At 42.9% G+C, this 18,577-nt stretch overlaps 1 long non-coding RNA gene across 1 annotated transcript in view; it reads right to left on the bottom strand.

Annotated features, from left to right (window-relative positions):
* LOC103018836 (uncharacterized) overlaps positions 1-18,577 on the bottom strand; it is a 66,871-nt gene that overhangs the window by 18,911 nt on the left and 29,383 nt on the right. The gene's annotated exons all lie outside the window — the stretch shown is intronic.

Consider the following 18,577-nt stretch of genomic DNA (forward strand, 5'->3'; position numbering starts at 1 on the left):
TTCTAATCTTCTAGCATTGTGGTCAGAAAAGATGCTTGATATGATTTTAATTTTCTTAAATTTACTGAGGCTTGATTTGTGACCCAAGATGTGATCTATCCTGGAGAATGTTCCATGTGTATTTGAGAAGAAAGTGTAATCTGCTGTTTTTGGATGGAATGTCCTATAAATATCAATTAAATCTATCTGGTCTATTGTGTCATTTAAAGCTTCTGTTTCCTTATTTATTTTCATTTTGGATGATCTGTCCATTGGTGTAAGTGGGGTGTTAAAGTCCCCCACTATTATTGTGTTACTGTGAATTTCCTCTTTTATAGCTGTTAGCAGTTGCCTTATGTATTGAGGTGCTCCTATGTTCGATGAATATATATTTATAATTGTTATATCTTCTTCTTGGATTGACCCCTTGATCATTATGTAATGTCGACACTTCCTTGTCTCTTGTAACATTCTTTATTTTAAAGTGTGTGTTATCTGATATGAGTATTGCTACTCTAGCTTTCTTTTGATTTCCATTTGCATGGAATATCTTTTTCCATCCCCTCACTTACAGTCTGTATGTGTCCCTAGGTCTGAAGTGGGTCTCTTGTAGACAGCATATATATGGGTCTTGTGTTTGTATCCATTCAGCAAGCCTGTGTCTTTTGGTTGGAGCATTTAATCCATTCACATTTAAGGTAATTATCGATATGTATGTTCCTGTGACCATTTTCTTAATTGTTTTGGGTTTGTTTTTGTAGGTCCTTTTCTTCTCTTGTGTTTCCCACTTAGAGAAGTTCCTTTAGCATTTGTTGTAGAGCTGGTTTGGTAGTGCTGAATTCTCTTAGCTTTTGCTTGTCTGTAAAGCTTTTGATTTCTCCATCGAATCTGAATGAGATCCTTGCTGGGTAGAGTAATCTTCATTGTAGTTTCTTCCCTTTCATCACTTTAAGTATATCATGCCACTCCCTTCTGGCTTGTAGAGTTTCTGCTGAGAAATCAGCTGTTAACCTTATGGGAGTTCCCTTGTATGTTATTTGTCGTTTTTCCCTTGCTGCTTTCAATAATTTTCTTTGTCTTTAATTTTTGCCAATTTGATTACTATGTGTCTCGGCCTGTTTCTCCTTGGGTTTATCCTGTATAGGACTCGCTGTGCTTCCTGGACTTGGGTAGCCATTTCCTTTCCCATGTTAGGGAAGTTTTCGACTATAATCTCTTCAAATATATTCTCTGGTCCTTTCTCTCTCTCTTCTCCTTCTGGGACCCCTATAATGCGAATGTTGTTGCGTTTAATGTTGTCCCAGAGGTCTCTTAGGCTGTCTTCATTTCTTTTCATTCTTTTTTCTTTATTCTGTTCCACAGCAGTGAATTCCACCATTCTGTCTTCCAGGTCACTTATCCGTTCTTCTGCCTCAGTTATTCTGCTATTGATTCCTTCTAGTGTAGTTTTCATTTCAGTTATTGTTTTGTTCATCTCTGTTTGTTTGTTCTTTAATTCTTCTAGGTCTGTGTTAAACATTTCTTGCATCTTCTCGATCTTTTCCTCCATTCTTTTTCCGAGGTCCTGGATCATCTTCACTATCATTTTTCTGAATTCTTTTTCTGGACGGTTGCCTATCTCCACTTCATTTAATTGTTTTTCTGGGGTTTTATCTTGTTCCTTCATCTGGTACATAGCCCTCTGCCTTTTCATCTTGTCTGTCTGTGAATGTGGTTTTTGTTCCCCAGGCTTCAGGATTGTAGTTCTTCTTGCTTCTGCTGTCTGCCATCTGGTGGATGAGGCTATCTAAGAGGCTTGTGCAAGTTTCCTGGTGGGAGGGACTGGTGGTGGGTAGAGCTGACTGTTGCTCTGGTGGGCGGAGCTCAGTAAAACTTTAATCCACTTGACTGCTGATGGGTGGGGCTGGGTTCCCTCCCTGTTGGTTGTTTGGCCTGAGGCACCCCAACACTGGAGCCTACCCGGGCTCCCTGATGGGGCCAATGACTGACTCTGGGAGGGCTCACACCAAGGAGCACCCCCAGAACCTCTGCTGCCAGTGTCCTTGTCCCCACAGTGAGCCACAGCCACCCCCCGCCTCTGCAGGAGACCCTCCAACACTAGCAGGTAGGTCTGGTTCAGTCTCCCTTGGGGTCACTGCTCCTTCCCCTGGGTCCTGATGCACACACTACTTTGTGTGTGCCCTCCAAGAGTGGAGTCTCTGTTTCCCCCAGTCCTGTCAAAGTCCTGCAATCAAATCCCACTAGCCTTCAAAGTCTGATTCTCTAGGAATTCCTCTTCCTGTTGCCAGAACCGCAGGTTGGGAAGCCTGACATGGGGCTCACAACCTTCACTCCAGTGGGTGGACTTCTGTGGTATAAGTGTTCTCCAGTCTGTGAGTCACCCACCCAGCAGTTATGGGATTTGATTTTACTGTGATTGCGCCCCTCCTACCATCTCATAGTGGTTTCTCCTTTGTCTTTGGATGTGGGGTATCTTTTTTGGTGAATTCCAGTGTCTTCCTGTCGATGATTGTCCAGCAGCTAGTTGTGATACATGACTCTTTTTGAATTATGGTTTTCTCAGGGTATATGCCCAGTAGTGGGATTGCTGGGTCATATGGTAGTTGTATTTTTAGTTTTTTAAGGAACCTCCGTACTGTTCTCCATAGTGGCTGTATCAGTTTACATTCCCACCAAGAGTGCAAGAGGGTTCCCTTTTCTCTACACCCTCTCCAGCATTTGTTGTTTGTAGATTTTTTGATGATGGCCATTCTGACCAGTGTGAGGTGATACCTCATTGTAGTTTTGATTTGCATTTCTCTTGAGCCTATCTTACACCCAATAATCTGTGCCTCCCACTCCCCCACCCCTTTATTGCCCCTTCCCCTCCCCACTGGTCACCACTAGTTTGTTCTCTGTATCTGTGGGCCTGCTTCTTTTTTGTTATATTCACTAGTTTATTGTAGTTTTTAGATTACACATATAAGTGATATCCTACAGTATTTGTCTTTTTCTGTCTGACCTATTTCACTTAGCATAATGCCCTCCAGGTCCATCCAGGTTGCTGCAAATGGCAAAATTTCATTGTTTTTTATGGCTGAGTAGTATTCCATTTATATATATATGTATGCCATAACCTCTTTATCCATTCATCTGTTAATGGACACTTAGGTTGTTTCCATATCTTGGCAATTGTAAATAATGCTGCTATGAACATTGGGTACATGTATCTTTTTGAATTATTGTTTTGGTTTTTTTCAGCTTTATACCCAGGAGTGGAATTGCTGGGTCGTATGGTAATTTTATTTTTAGTTTTTTGAGAAACCTCCATACTGTCTTCCACAGTAGCTACACCAGTTTACATTTCCACCAACAGTGTGAGAGGTTCTCTTTTCTCCACATTCTCTCCAACATTTGTTATTTGTGGTCTTCCTGGTGATGGCCATTCTGACAGGTGTGAGACGATATCTCGTTGTGGTTTTGATTTGCATTTCCCTGATGAGTAGTGATGCTCTAGTATTAATTCTTTAAGTTTACTTGAATGCTAGAAAAGTCCCCTCCCTGTGTGACAGCTGCAGGATCATAATCAAGGGGGGAAGAGGAGATATCAACAAATGATATTGAAAATATCAGTGGTGACTCTCTTGGGGCAGTAGGATTTCAGGTGACTTTTAATGTCTTTCTTCATATGTTAAATGATTAGTTGAATTTTAACAGTGAGCCTGAATTGTTTGCACAATCAGAAGGTTATCTGTAAATAAATAAAATTAGAACCTTATTGAACACTCTTTTCACAGATAAGTTCCAGAAAGAATAAAGACCAAAATATGTGAAGCACAACTTTTATATGATTAGAAGGAAATGTACAGATTATCTTCATGACGTTGAGTTAAGCAGAATATCTTAAGCCAGAAAGTATGAATCGTCAAGGAAAAGACTTAGAAATTTGCATGTATTTTTTAAATGATGCCAAAATTAAAGTTTAGCTTAAAGATTTGATTGAAAAAACAAGCCACAAACTAGGAGAAGATATTTGTAACATGTATTGCAAAGTATCTAAGAAACACAAGGAAATAAAATTAAAAAGCAACAGAATGAAACCCCCAATTTTTAAGAATGGACAAAAAATATGAAGAGGAAGGAGAAAAGGCAAACAAAATGACCAAAATTCACAAAATGTCCTCCTCCTCACTATACTTAGAGAAACACGAATTAAATTAGATGCCACATTATATCCCTCTGATTGTCTACAAAACGTCAAACCAGACAATATGAGATGTTGGAAAGGAAGTGGAAAAGAGGAACTTGCATATTCTACTAGTGGGAGTGAAAATGAATACAATTGTTTTGATGTCAAATTACCAATATCCAGTAAAGCTGAAAATTTACATTCCTTGTGACCTAGAAAGTCCTCCTCTAGAGAAACTTGCAAATAAGTGCTAAGAGACAGCTACCAAAAGAACAATCTAAAACCCATCAGAGAGAAATAAAAAGTAAAGTTTATATGCCCAAGAACATTAAAATAGCAATTTAAAAAATGAACTAGGTCTCTGTGTGTTAACCTTATTAACATAGGTCACTAAAACATACCACTGAGAAGAAAAAAGAAACAGGTTGTAGAACATTTAAACAGTAGGATACAAATTATTTAAAATAAAAAAAACCCACTATATATTGCCAACGGATACATATACGCTTAGAGAGGTGTACTGGAGGACACTCCCTGGGGTTGTCTCTGGGGAAAAAAGTGAAAGAAGGCAAAGGAGGAGGGAAGCAAAATGGACTTGAATTTTATTTCAATATTATATTACCTTTATTATAAATACTTATAAAATATCTTGCAAAAGATAAAAGTAATGAACTCAGAGTCTCTTTCCTGCTTGTCACAGAGCCTGACCAGCCCACCAGAGTCTCAGGTATCCCGGGGTTCCAGGAAGAGAACCTGCAGGGCCCTTGCGTGGGGCTGCACCTCAGCAATGGGAACGGAGCACAGCTCCAGCCTCAATTTCCTGTTTTTTTTAATTTTAATTTTTAAAGTTTTTTTGGTATTGAAATATAGCTGATTTACAGTGTTTCAGGTGCACAGCAAAGTGATTCAGTTATACAGTATATATATTATTTTTCATATTCTTTTCTATTATAGGTTATTATAGTTCACTGTGCTATACAGTAGGTCCTTATTGTTTATCTATTTTATGCATAGTACAGTAGTTTGTATCTGTTAATCCCAAACTCCTAATTTATCCCTCTCCCCTCTTCCCGCTTTGGTAACCATAAGTTTGTTTTCTATGTCTGTGAGTCTCTTTCTGTTTTGTAAATAAGTTCATTTGTATCATTTTTTGAGATTCCACATATAAATGATAATCATGTGATATTTGCCTTTCTCTGTCTGACTTACTTCACTTAGTATGATAATCTCTAGGTCCATCCATGTTGCTGCAAATGGCATTATTTCATTCTGTTTTCTATCTAAGTAATAATCCATTGTACATATGTACCACATCTTCTTTATCCATTCATCTGTTGATGGACACTTAGGTTGCTTCCATGTCTTGGGTATTGTAAACAGTGCTGCTATGAACATTGGGGTGCATTTATCTTTTTGAATTAGAGTTTTCATCTTTTCTGGGTATATGCCCAGGCAGCCTCAATTTCTGTTTGCAGTTATGACGTGGATCAAACGCTACTGGACACCCAGCATGAACCTAGATGATGTCACCCCCAGAATGTCCACTGTGATGACCCACAAGATACTAGTAGTTTCTGAACTAGACACCCACAGTGTTGGAGGAAAAACAGCCCTCAGCCCAAAGAAGATTATATCAAGAGAAGAAATTGAAAGGCTTTTGAAGAAAAACTCAGATTGGACATGGGATTGGTCAAGTTCGTCTGAAAACATCCACCCTGCCCCCGCCTCCAAAAAACTGCCTTTAAACATCTTTAAACACCATCCGAAGCACACAGCCTCTCTCGGCAGGAGGAACATGCGTCTTAGGAAGAAAGGGGACATTTTCTCAGCAGAATTTCTAAGGGTTTTCCTTCCATCTCTGCTGCTCTCACATCACTGGCCAGTAGCTTGGGGATCATATTGGAAAGCATCTGGCCACCAGTGTCTTTTGATGGAGACTTGGACTCTGGCTGTTGCACACGGTGGAGATTGTCTACTAAAGGCTACACTGAACTCTGCTATTTATTCTTTTTTTTTTTTTTTTTTTTAACTTTTTGGGTTTATTTATTTATTTATTTATTTATGGCTGTGTTGGGTCTTCGTTTCTGTGCGAGGGCTTTCTCCAGTTGCGGCAAGTGGGGACCACTCTCCATCGTGGTGCGCGGGCCTCTCATTATCGCGGCCTCTCTTGTTGCGGAGCGCAGGCTCCAGACACGCAGGCTCAGTAGTTGTGGCTCACGGGCCCAGCTGCTCCGCGGCATGTGGGATCTTCCCAGACCAGGGCTCGAACCCGTGTCCCCTGCATTGGCAGGCAGATTCTCAACCACTGCGCCACCAGGGAAGCCCTGCTATTTATTCTTTGCGAAGCAGGAACTAGAAAACCAAGGTGCAAATCAAACTCCACAGTAGAGTTTAGATGCCAAAATGTGTTTGCTTTCACAGTGTAATGGCTTCAACTTCCAACGGGTAGGCGACAGGGACGTGTCAGCATTCTGTCAGAGACACCTGCTCAATCTGTTTCAGGCCCCTCATCAGTTAACCTCGTCCTTTGTGCTGAGCTTTTGGGGGCTCTGAGAATCAATGTTAATCTAAGCTAATCTGTGTCTACATTTAAAAAACTAGAAATTGAAGAAAATAAATAAATCTTTGCCAAATCCTTCAGAGATTACTGTATTTGCATGTGGTTTAAAATCAAACCTTATAAAAGCTTTTTGATTAAGCCAGAAAAAAGTAATTTATTTAAAAATAAACATTTGTACTCCCGCCGTGTTACTGGGGAGCTTTCAGTCTTGGTTTGGGTGATAATGCCTAGAGTCAGCTGCAGCAGTGGAAGTGACCCTATTTTGGGCTTTTGCTGTTGGAGAGCTGGGAGAGCTCAGGAGGTCAAGAGACCAAAGCAAGAGCATACCCACCTCTCCTGGGACCTTGCTTGGGGCACAGATGGGGCTTGGTTGGGTGACTAAAATCTTCTCCCAGCTTTGCTGAAGGAAACCAGGCTCTGTGTTGATTCATAGGTGTTAGCAACTGTTTTATTTGTCAATATTCTAAAAATTTATTGGGAACTCTAAATCATTTTAAAAAAATCATCTCTCAAAGATAAGGCAAAGATGTACGTAAGAAAAGTACAGCTTGTATTTTTCCTCTCTAGATTTCTAGGTCAGTTTAAGTGTGTTCGAGTCAAGCATCATAAGTGTTGTGATTAAATAGCTACCTTTCTCAGAAGATTCCTCTGGTTTTTGTAACCTTCCCTCCTGTCTAACAGGCTTAATACAAATTTAGCTTGATAAGCGTGTCTTGGAAATGGAACATTCCACAAGTCCTATGCATTAATCATTACCTGAAGTACCCACAGATATGTACTTATGAAGCCTTTCAACAGATCCCGGGACACAGGGCTGATAATTAGCAGGCACTGACATCCACTCTGCACACTGGCCATGGTCCACCTTGATCATTTAGTACCTGAACCTCACTGTGTACCTGAGTTCAACACTGTGCCTTGAAGGTCATTATGGCCCCTGATCACGGGTCTTGGCAGATTTACTGTCTCAGTGCTGAAATCTGGTAGAGCCCTTCCAAGTTCACTGCTTCTCCAGCCTTCCTCTCCCCATTGCTGGAGCAATCTGGTCCTTGTCGCCAGCCTTGACCTCAGCCAGTCTCCAGGACAAATCCGACCTTAGGCAGGAAGCATCTGGACCTCGATCCTCATCACCCTGCCTTCAGTGCTGAACCTCTAGTGGGGATACACGAGCTGGCACCCTGCCAACCTCTGCGGCTCCCCTTCCCCACCGCCTCTCTCTGCCCCACCTGTCTGGTGCATGCACGCACACGCACACCTGTTCTCAGGTGTGCCGGCCTGCTCAACATCCCAGTCGTGACTTCAGCCCTGCTGCTTCCTCCCTCCTCTTCCTGGGATGCATCATTTCAGCAGAAGCAGTTAGCTGGTACAGGGAAGCAGCATGAGTAAGAAAGGATGGGATGGGTTTCCTTGACCATCCGTGTTTCTGAGAACACCCTTACCTTCTTTCTGTGCTCAAAGCAAGTTCTGTTTCCAGGGGGGCTGTGGCCTCTCCGGGCTGCCCCAGCTTACTCAGGCAGAGAAAGAACACACTTACCTCGTGCTCCCACTTCACATTTTATTGCTAAAACCCTTCCACAACTTCGTGAGGGAGGAACCGTTATCGTCATTCTACTGATGAGGAAACTGAGCTCAGAAAGGCTGAACAAGTCACCCTTCTGGAAAGCTGGGACCTGGATCCAAACCAGAGAGTCTCTGGTTCCAGAGCCCTTTGTCACTGTCCCCAAGGCCCTGGTCTTAGACTCACTTCTATTTTGTTCTGTAGCCTGAGTTCATGTGTTATTTCATGGTCAGCACCAGACTCTCTCTAGGACTGGGGCTGCTTTGTCCCGCAGCTCATTCTCAGAGAAGGGAAGCCCCCTGCCCTGGACCCTGACTCAGTGCTGGAGTCCAGCTCCCCCTGACAATGTTCCCCATCACTGCTGGCTGCCTAGACGTCCAAACACCACCTGAACTCACCGCCACTGTGCTCTCCTGTCTGATAGGGGACTGGACTCCTGCAGGCCGGTCTCTGCAGCCAACTGCTGACATAAAATGCAGTCTCCTGTTGCCACACCCTTTGGCTACAGCCTTGGAGCCCAATTTTCTCTCAGCACCAGCAGCTGGATCTGAGCCCTCATGTTCATCCCACCCCAGGGAGCAAGTCAGCTTAGAAGTCATGCACACCCCCACCCAGCATTCTTCACTGGATCCCTCTTCACCAAGTTATGTCTAGTTCTTGAGCAAGACAGCTTCAGCGGGACTAACGCAACTAGACTCTGACTTTAGTCTCCGGTCTTTATTTGTTCACTAGGGTCTTCAGCTGGGTTTCCCCAGAAGCCAACTTTGAGATGAAAATTTGAGACCAAGTAGTTGATTTGAGGGGTGACCCAACGAAGTGTTATTGAGTGGGTTACCCCTGGGTGGCCCCAGGGTTCAGTGCCGCTGGGGAGCTATGGATGAGAGTGTAGAACACAGCTCAGAGTCCTCCCACCGAAGGAGGGTGAGGACACTTGGGGATTCCTCCTGCACTTCTGGCTGCAGCCCTCACAGGGAGAGCAGTGGGTGCTTGCAGTAAGGTTGTTCTAAAATATACTGTGAGGGGTCTTCCCTGGTGGCGCAGTGGTTAAGAATCCGCCTGCCAATGCAGGGGACACGGGTTCGAGCCCTGGTCCGGGAAGATCCCACATGCCGTGGAGCAACTAAGCCCGTGCGCCACAACTACTGAGCCTGCGCTCTAGAGCCCACGAGCCACAACTACTGAAACCCACGCGTCTAGAGCCCATGCTCCGCAACAAGAGAAGCCATGACAATGAGAAGCCCATGCACCGCAGCGAAGAGTAGCCCTTGCTCACCGCAACTAGAGAAAGCCCACGTGCAGCAATGAAGACCCAACACAGCCAAAAATAAATAAATAAAATTTTAAAAGATAAATAAATAAAATATACTGTGATGGTGCGTACCCAGGGGGTATAAGCAGAACACAGGTGGCATCCACTACAGTCAGTTAAAATAACACTCAGAGCTGCCGTTTCAGTGATTCTGGAAAGCTTCTGGAGGAAGTATGCAGCGTCACACTAAGTATTACCTGCGGAAGTCTTCCAAGGTTTCTTATGTTTGGCTTATGAACTGTGATCATAGCCCTGTATAGGACTGCTCTGGCAGCTTCCCACCTCGACCCTATCTCCAGTACATGCACCAGGTCATTCAGGGAATTCAAAGGTCTTTCATGTGTTTTTTGCTCTTTTACTAACTATGAGGATATAGTTCATCATTCATATTTTGCGAGCCTTCCCCTCATACAAAACAGCAGGAACTAGATGCTTAAAAGAGCGCTAAGTGTAAAACATTCTTCCTACCCTCAAGGAACACGCCATCAAGTTGAGCAATTCCAATACGTACCATTATTCTTCTTTTCAGGTGGGATACAGGGTAAGAACTAAAGGGATGGGGTTGCTTATGAGCCTTTCCAGCTGAAAAATCTATAAGAACATAAATCAAGTTAGCCTGAGACTAGAATTGAAATACCAGAATCACAGAATTGAGTCCCTGATTTCAACCTCTGCCAAGTTACTAAAGATGGCACTTCTTTTCACATTGTGCTATAGTTACTGTTCTGTCTGACTCCATCTATCCTACCAACTCTTAAGAACGGGGATAGTTTCCATATTACACATCTATTGCTGCATAACAAATTACCCTAAAACTTACCAGTTTACAAGATACATGTATTATGTCACAGTTTCTATGAGTCAGGAATCTGGACACAGCCTGCCCAGGTCCTCTTTCTCAGGGTCCTTCTCAAGCTGAAATCAAGATGTCAGCCAAGGCTTGAGTCTCATCTGAAGGCCTGACTGGGCAAGGATCTGCTTCCAAGTTCACATGGTTGTTGGCAGCATTAAGTTCCTCATGGACTGGTAAACTGAGGGTCTCAGTTCTGAGATGGCTGTTGGCTGGAGGCCACCCTCAGGTCCTTGCCAGGTGGGCCTCTCCAATACGGCAGTTTGCATCACCAAAGCATGGAAGCCAAGAAGGCAACAGAGAGAGAAGCCATAGTCTTTCCTAACCTAATCGTAGAAGTGACATCCATCACCTTTGCCATATTCTATGGGTTAGGAGCAAGTCACTAGATACAGACCACACTTAAGAGAAGGAGATTGGGCTTCCCTGGTGTTGCAGTGGTTGAGAATCCGCCTGCCAATACAGGGGACACGGGTTCAAGCCCTGGTCTGGGAAGATCCCACATGCCGCAGAGCAACTGGGCCCGTGAGCCACAATTACTGAGCCTGCGCGTCTGGAGCCTGTGCTCTGCAACGAGAGAGGCCGCGATAGTGAGAGGTCTGCGCACCGCGATGAAGAGTGGCCCCCGCTCGCCGCAACTAGAGAAAGCCCTGGCACAGAAACGAAGACTCAACGCAGCCAAAAATAAATAAAAAATTAATTAATTAATTAAAAAAAAAAAGAGAAGATTATTTAAGGCCATGAATACAAGGAAGTGGGGATAATTGGGGGCCTGCCATGGTGTCCTTACCACCTGGTTATACTAGGTGCTCAATAGTGTCTGTTGTTTTGCATGTTTATTATTCCTAAAACAACAGGACAAGTTGCAAAACTATATCACAGCAAAAGAACATTAGATTTCAAAGGGGGCTGACCACGTACTAGGAGAGTTTGGTGTCGTACATTCCATTCTATTCAGTGGACAAATCCACCTAAGAACCCAGTCATGTACTAGTAGCTGGAATGTGAGCTCCCTGAAGGCAGGGCTGTGTCCTTAATCTCGACATCGTCAACACCTATTGCCCCTTCCCTGACTCACGAGAGGAAGTTGGCAAACACTGAATGGATTGAGGAATGGTGTAGTGTGGACCAGTACCAGTCTGGGGCCTGTTAGGAACCGGGCCGCACAGCAGGAGGTGAGCGGCGGGTGAGCACGCGAAGCTTCATCTGCAGCTCCCCATCGCTGCCCGCTGCTCCGCATCGCTCCCCATCGCTCGCATTACCGCCTGAACCCTCCCCCCTCAACCCTGCCTCCCGTCCGAGGAAAGATTGCTTTCCATGAAACCAGTCCCTGGTGCCAAAAAGGTTGGGGAACCGCTGGTTTAGTGAATAACAAAGCCTGTCCCTCTTAGGACTTTTTCCACATGGGTTACAGATTTAACAAAATATTATGCCAATTTAGAAAGTAGTCACGGAAAGAGGAAGTTTACTATTGTAGCAACCTAAACAAATACTTGATTGAATGAATGTCAGCCAGGCTATCCCCACATTGGCTCTGGTGTATTCATTATTCAGTACCTTTCAAAATGCTAATCTGAGAAAACCTATAACGTTGACAAACAGAAATGGTATCCAGTAAAATCTGCACTTGCTATTACCATCAGATTGATCTTTATAGCACAGTTATTGGGCAAATAGAATTTAGAATCTAGGTTTATCTAGAGAGGTTCACTAGCAAGGATTGAGGTGCTGCATGTACTCTAAGGTGTGGCATGTCACAGAGGTTTTGAGTTGGAGTTCAGCAGAAGAGTGAATCCATGTGGAAATTATTGCAAACCCTTGTCTACACAATGCAAGCTATACATTTTTGTAAGCCCTTGGAAGTCTGGGGGTTGCAGTGGGTTTTAAGAATGTGCCTTTGTTTACCTCAGATGAAATGCTGGTTAGAAAAGAAGGTTTTCTTATTCAGAGAAATTAATCCTTGGCCTGATACACTTTCTCCCATTTCTCTCTCTCTCCCCACCCCCACCCCCTTTCGCTCTATCTCCATTTCTATCATTTCCTCTGTCTCAGGGAAGAGTGGTTTCCTGACTCTATACATCAGATATTGGTGGAAAGTGACACATGTCACTGGACAACTCAGCCCTCTTATTCTGTTTTGGGTGATTTACACCATGCATAGTGATACTCGCATTCCTTAGATGCTGACAGATGAGGAAGAATCAGATTGTGTGCTTCGTAAGAACGACGGGGGATTCCCAAGAGCTACAAATTCTGCAAAACAAATCCCTTAAGTAAATAATGGAAAATGATAGTTCATTTTAAGTTCTTTGAAAAGTTGAAAAGTGATGCAAAAGGAAAGGGCCCATCTGTTCTTAGTCAGCTTTTGACCTTTGACTGTATAAACACAAGAAACGCATTGGGCTCCAGCTAGGAAACAGAGCATTACCACTCTACTCCCCAGATGAACAAAATGAGTCTTTTCGTTAAGTTTTACAGAGTGTACGAGAGCACCATTTCACAGAACATTACATTTAATAATTTATTCTTAAAGAATAGGGCAGTTGTTAAGAGCTTGGCCATCTCAGTAATTTTTTTTTTTTTTTTAAGTGAGGAGATTGGACCAGATCTTTTCTAGTCTTTCCTGCTCTGAAATGCTGATACCAGGACTCATCAAATCAGGCTGTCTCTGAATCTGTACAACCATTCCTGTCCTTCCACCGCCCTGGAACCACAGCTCCTTGTCTTGACATTAACACACACAGGTGGCACACAGTGTGCAAGTCGTGCCAAAAGCACCCCCCTTCCATGAAGGCCCAGCACGGGGATCAAGTGCCTTTGTTACTGTGCCCTGGTTTTACCCGGTAGGAAGTGGTCCCCAGAGGAAGTGGGGATACGTCTCCTCTAACCTTTTTATTAGCAGGATCAGTTTAGAAGGTTAGTTATTTGCCACCTGGACCTTTTAGCTGCTCTGTAACAACACTTATCTTTCACCTCTTTCAGGTGAAAACTTGTCCCCAAGAAACCCTATTTAAGGAAAATCCCCACAAAGCCTTCAAGTGTCAGTGGACATGAACTCCCCCAGTTAAGATTTGGCACCCTCCCTCTAAGTTCCCATTCATCCTGCACGTACACTTTATTTTATAATCATTTCCCTGCAGTGTGTAAGGTATTCCCAAGAAGGGAATATGATCTTCCACATCTCTATCTTCAGAGCCCTGGAGCCTAGCCCATTAATAGGGGCTGAAAATACATTTGTACAGCACATGAATGAATGAAAGTCTTTCCTGACCCATTTCACTCTGCTCTGACCACTCTTTCATTATGCAGCTTAGGCTATTTATACCAACCACACAAGAATATGAAGCAAATGAAGTAAAGAGATGCAAGATCATTTTTCTTAGTCAAGGAATATTTTATATAAGCAAGGAGCATTGGCTGTTTAAACAAATTTTCTGTGAATACTTTTGTAACTGCTCAAGGAAGACATGAATTCAGATACGCACAGCAATTTTAAGGAGTCCAGAGCTGCTGCTTCTGCCTAGAATTAAAACTCCCCAAAGAGCCTAAGAAATGGTCCGTCTCCCTCTTCCCAGCCCTAAATGAAGACCTGAACAAAAATCAGTAGCAGTTAAAGAAGCAGCTCTGAAGGTTTTCATCCACTAAAAAGAAGTGAGTATAAAAGAAAACTATTTTTTAAAAAATTATTCATTTTTAACTTTTTTTTCTTAATTAGACTGTTTCTCAAAATGAACACAGCTTTATTTTTCATGTAATGAAAATAACACATGTTAATTGAAATAAATTCAGACAGTACAAAGGGTGTAAAGAAAAAAAATGAAAATTATCTTTAATCCCATCACCCAGAGAGATTTAACATTTTGATGTGTACCTTTCTGCATTTTTTTCTATGCACATACAAAAAGCGTGATCATGTTATACATAACACTGTAAATTTTTTAAAATTAAACTTAATCTATCATGGGCACTTTTCCTTTATGATAAATACCGATCTTTATTATTATTTTTAAATCTGTAGCCATTGTATGGCTGCACTGTAATTTGTTTAATGAGTTCTCTATTGATGACGATCATTTACAGGGCTGCTAGGATTTCAGTGTTATGAATAATACTGTGAGGTACATACAACTTCATAGACTTTTCCAGTTATTTCTTTAGAATAAGTTAACAGAAGTAAAATTGCTGGGTAAAGGGTTTGCATATTAAGAAACTGAGTACAGGGGACTTCCCTGACAGTCCAGTGGTTGGGACTTTGCCTTCCAATGCGGCCGGCGGGAATCAGGGGTGGGATTGGGGGTTGGTGAGGGTTCGATCCCTGGTCGGGGAGCTGGGGTCCTGCGTGCCTTGCAGCCAAAAGGCCAAGATGTAGAACGGAGGCAATATTGTAACAAATTCAATGAAGACTTTAAAAATGGTCTACGTCAAAAAAATCTTTTAAAATAAAAGAAAAAGAAACTGAGTACATATTGCCAAATTACTCCCTGGAGAAGCTGGTCTTATTTACATTGCTACCACCGCAGGATGAGAGATTGTTGCTCCACACGTTACCCATACCAGCAATTAGCAGTCTTAAAATTTTGCCGATCTGTTAGGTAAATATTGTATTCATTGTTGTTTAATTACTTTGATTAGTTGACCGGGAAGCATTGATCAGATTCTGAGAAAAAATTTCACTTGAGCCATGGAAGCCACTAGGTTCGGTCTCACATTAGGGAAGTAACAAGTCACCTGAATATGTTAATGGCTTAGGTGACATTCCGCTTACTATTTTTTTTATTTCTATTTTTATTTTTAATTAATTAATTTTATTCTTGGCTGCATTGGGTCTTAGGTGCGGCACGTGGGATCTTAATCGTGGCATGGCATCCGGGATCTTTCATTGCTGCCCGCGGGCTTCTCTCTAGTTGTGGCACACGGGTTTCCTTTCTCTAGTTGTAGTGCGCAGGCTCCAGGACGCGTGGGCTCTGTAGTTTGCGGCATGCGGGCTCTCTTGTTGAGACCTGCCGGCTGAGTTGCTCCGCGGCACGTGGAATCTTCCCAGACCGGGGCTCGAACCCGCATCCCCTGCGTTGGAAGGCGGATTCTTTACCCCTGGACCACCAGGGAAGTCCCGGCTTATTATTTTTTTTAAACAGTCTGCTCTTAAAGTCCTTGTCTTTAAGTTACTGGCTGTTCTGATTTTCACTCCTGTTTGGTCCTACACATCCACGGTTAACTCGCGGAGAAGTTGGAAGGACCATGAAGAAATGATTCACTGCCCTTATCCCCCCTCACCCAGGTGTAAAACAGCATGAAACAGCTGAGTGCTTCAGTGTACCACTGTGACCAGTGACTCTTCTTTGCATCTCCAAATTTCCTGCTTGAAGAACCCCCCCAACCCTGCCTCCTAAAACTCTCTCTTACTCACCCAGCAGTAACCTCATCCTTTTTTTTCCTTCCTTTGAGCTTTGACTTCATAACAACTGGCTCTCAGTTGCTCCTCTTCCCTTAAAGCGGGACTGGGCCTGCATTTCACATTATTCATTAGAAAACCAGGCGAGGCAGGCCGGTTGGCATTGTTAGAGCTGGCAGCGTACACAGCGATCTGCCGGAGGCCGCCTTAGTAAGTAGGATGCGACCTAGGAGATCTTCGCAATTTAGAATTTCTGACTAAAGCGTTCCACGGATGAAGCGAACCACCTGTTAGGTACTAGAAAGAACTTTTTGCCAGGAACCACCTTAATCATTTTCCATAAACTGAATGGTTTAATGTTCCAATTATACTTTCAGAAATTGAGGACCAAACCTTCACAGAATCTAGTAAGTGATGTCAGAATTCAAATCCAAGTCCCTCTGATGACAAAGCTCATGGTTTCCATGATGCCATGTCCTCAATAGCCCCAATTTGTGATGCTTCAAATGGAGAAGAAATCATAGGGTTTGCAGAGCCAAAGTTCCCACATTTGGTCATTCCCCCCAACTTTATTCTAGCTGCCCTGGCACCCAATGCCCCATCTCCCACCCCCCAAACACATGCATTCTTTTTTTTTTTTTTAATATTTTATTTATTTATTTATTTATTTATTTATTTAGGCTGCATCGGGTCTTAGTTGCAGCATGCAGAATCTTCTGGTTGCAGCATGTGGACTTCTTAGTTGCGGCATGCGGGATCTAGTTCCCCGACCAGGGATCAAACCTGGGCCCCCTGCTTTGGGAGCACAGAGTCTTACCCACTGGACCACCAGGGAAGTCCCAAACACATGCATTCTTTAATTAAAGGGTTGGCCACTATAGTTAGGGCCAACTTCCCTGGGCTTATGGCAATAGCACTAACTTAGAATAGTGGAATATACCCTAACCAGGCAGCCATAATGTCCATTACATGTATGTAATCAAGCCAGCTTCAATCAAGCTTACAGGGTTAAGTCACTAACATTTGAAATCACTGATGTCCATGTGGGTCTGTGCTCAGAAACAATGACTTTGAAAGTGGGAGGGGGACATCCTTGGCGGTCCAGTGGTTAAGACTTTGCCTTCCAATGCAGGAGGTATGGGTTCGATCCCTGGTTGGGGAGCTAAGATCCCACATGCCTCCCGGCCAAAAAACCAAAACATAAAACAGAAGCGATATTGTAACAAATTCAATAAAGACTTTAAAAATGGTCCACATCAAAAAAAAAGAAAAAAAGCGGGAGGAAGAGCAGGGATTTTTCAAACAGTCCCCACAATTCTAGCCTAAGGACTTTGGGAAGAATAGTTGATTGTGCAGTGGGATGGCTCTAGAAATGAACTCACATTACTGGGTGTAAGAGATATTAATCCTGACATTTGCACTTGAGAATTATTTGGGTTAACGATAAGTCAAAGTCACCCTGGGCATTAACAAATCTTTTGGACTGCTGAACAGAGTGGTGTCACACTTACTGGCAGTTGAATGTTGAACTAAAAGCATTTTACTTTCTGTATCATTGTTGAAAAAGTTTTAACAGGCTAGACACTCCCTTAGCCCTGATCCTTAATATTTTAAGCATGACTCTTTGCACTGTTCGGTTTTACTCCGAAGTAACAGAAATTAGGGACACCTGCTAAATCCTTGCTTACTGTTAGACACCAATGAAATATACACGTTCTCTACAGATTGTCACCTCCAAAGAGACTGCTCTACCGTGGAAGACCCCATGCTAACACCTACTCTAAGCTAGGTACTTTAAAAAGCATTTCACAGGTGTTTCATGTCATTTTTACAGGTGTTTCATAATGTCTGCTGGAGGAACATCTGGGACCCTTCCTTGAAAGGTAAGACTTTTTTCTCCTAGGAGTGTTGTCATCTGCATACGGTCCTTGGAACTGCTGCAGCCATCTTGTAACCATCATAGGAGTCCTAGCTGAGGATGGAGGAGTAAAAGATGGAAGGCACTCAAGTTTTTAAGGACATCCTTGAGTAACTGAATTATCTAATATTGGAACTTCTCTACCTCTGGAATTCTTTTCGTGGGAGATCATGAACCCAGTACTGTTTAATCTACTTCAGTTAGGTTTCCTGTTACTTGTATGGAAAAGCACTCTCACTGATACACATGCATATAAGCCTAAATCCACGCAGACATACGGCCCTTTCAGAGAGGTCAAATATATTTGCACTGTGGTTAAGATTTTCATGGTCAAGAAATATTGAATTCCTCCCACATGCCAGGCACAGTACAGGTTGTTGAACTGAATGGGTTAGGGAGGGCAGGATTCTGCACCTTTGGTGGTTACAAGCTGTGGTAAATGTGGTGATGAAAGTGGAGCCAGGTGTACTTAGGGAAGGTATCATGAAGACTAGGCCAGGAGGCTAGAGAAGGCCCTAACAGAGTCCAGTAAAAGCATGCATTCCAGATTTAAAGACCCATGCCATATCAATCAACATCATCCATTTCTAAGTTTCTATGTATTTGTGATATGTTTTGGTTTTAGTTATATAAGAACTGTAAGAATAGTGTTATGTGTATAATAGTGTTAGGTGTATCTATATTTAGGTAATGTTAAAATAGCTTAAGTCAACACTGAGGCCCAGAATGTTCCCTTTTAAAAGGAACTACTGAAGCCAATTTAGAGGAAGCACACTAATACAAAAGATGAAGCAAAGGAATGGAAACCAAGGCATTTGGTGTCTATTCCTAGCTACTGGCTGG

This window comes from Balaenoptera acutorostrata, chromosome 13, assembly GCF_949987535.1.
Source record: "Balaenoptera acutorostrata chromosome 13, mBalAcu1.1, whole genome shotgun sequence".
Taxonomy (NCBI): Eukaryota; Metazoa; Chordata; class Mammalia; order Artiodactyla; family Balaenopteridae; genus Balaenoptera; species Balaenoptera acutorostrata.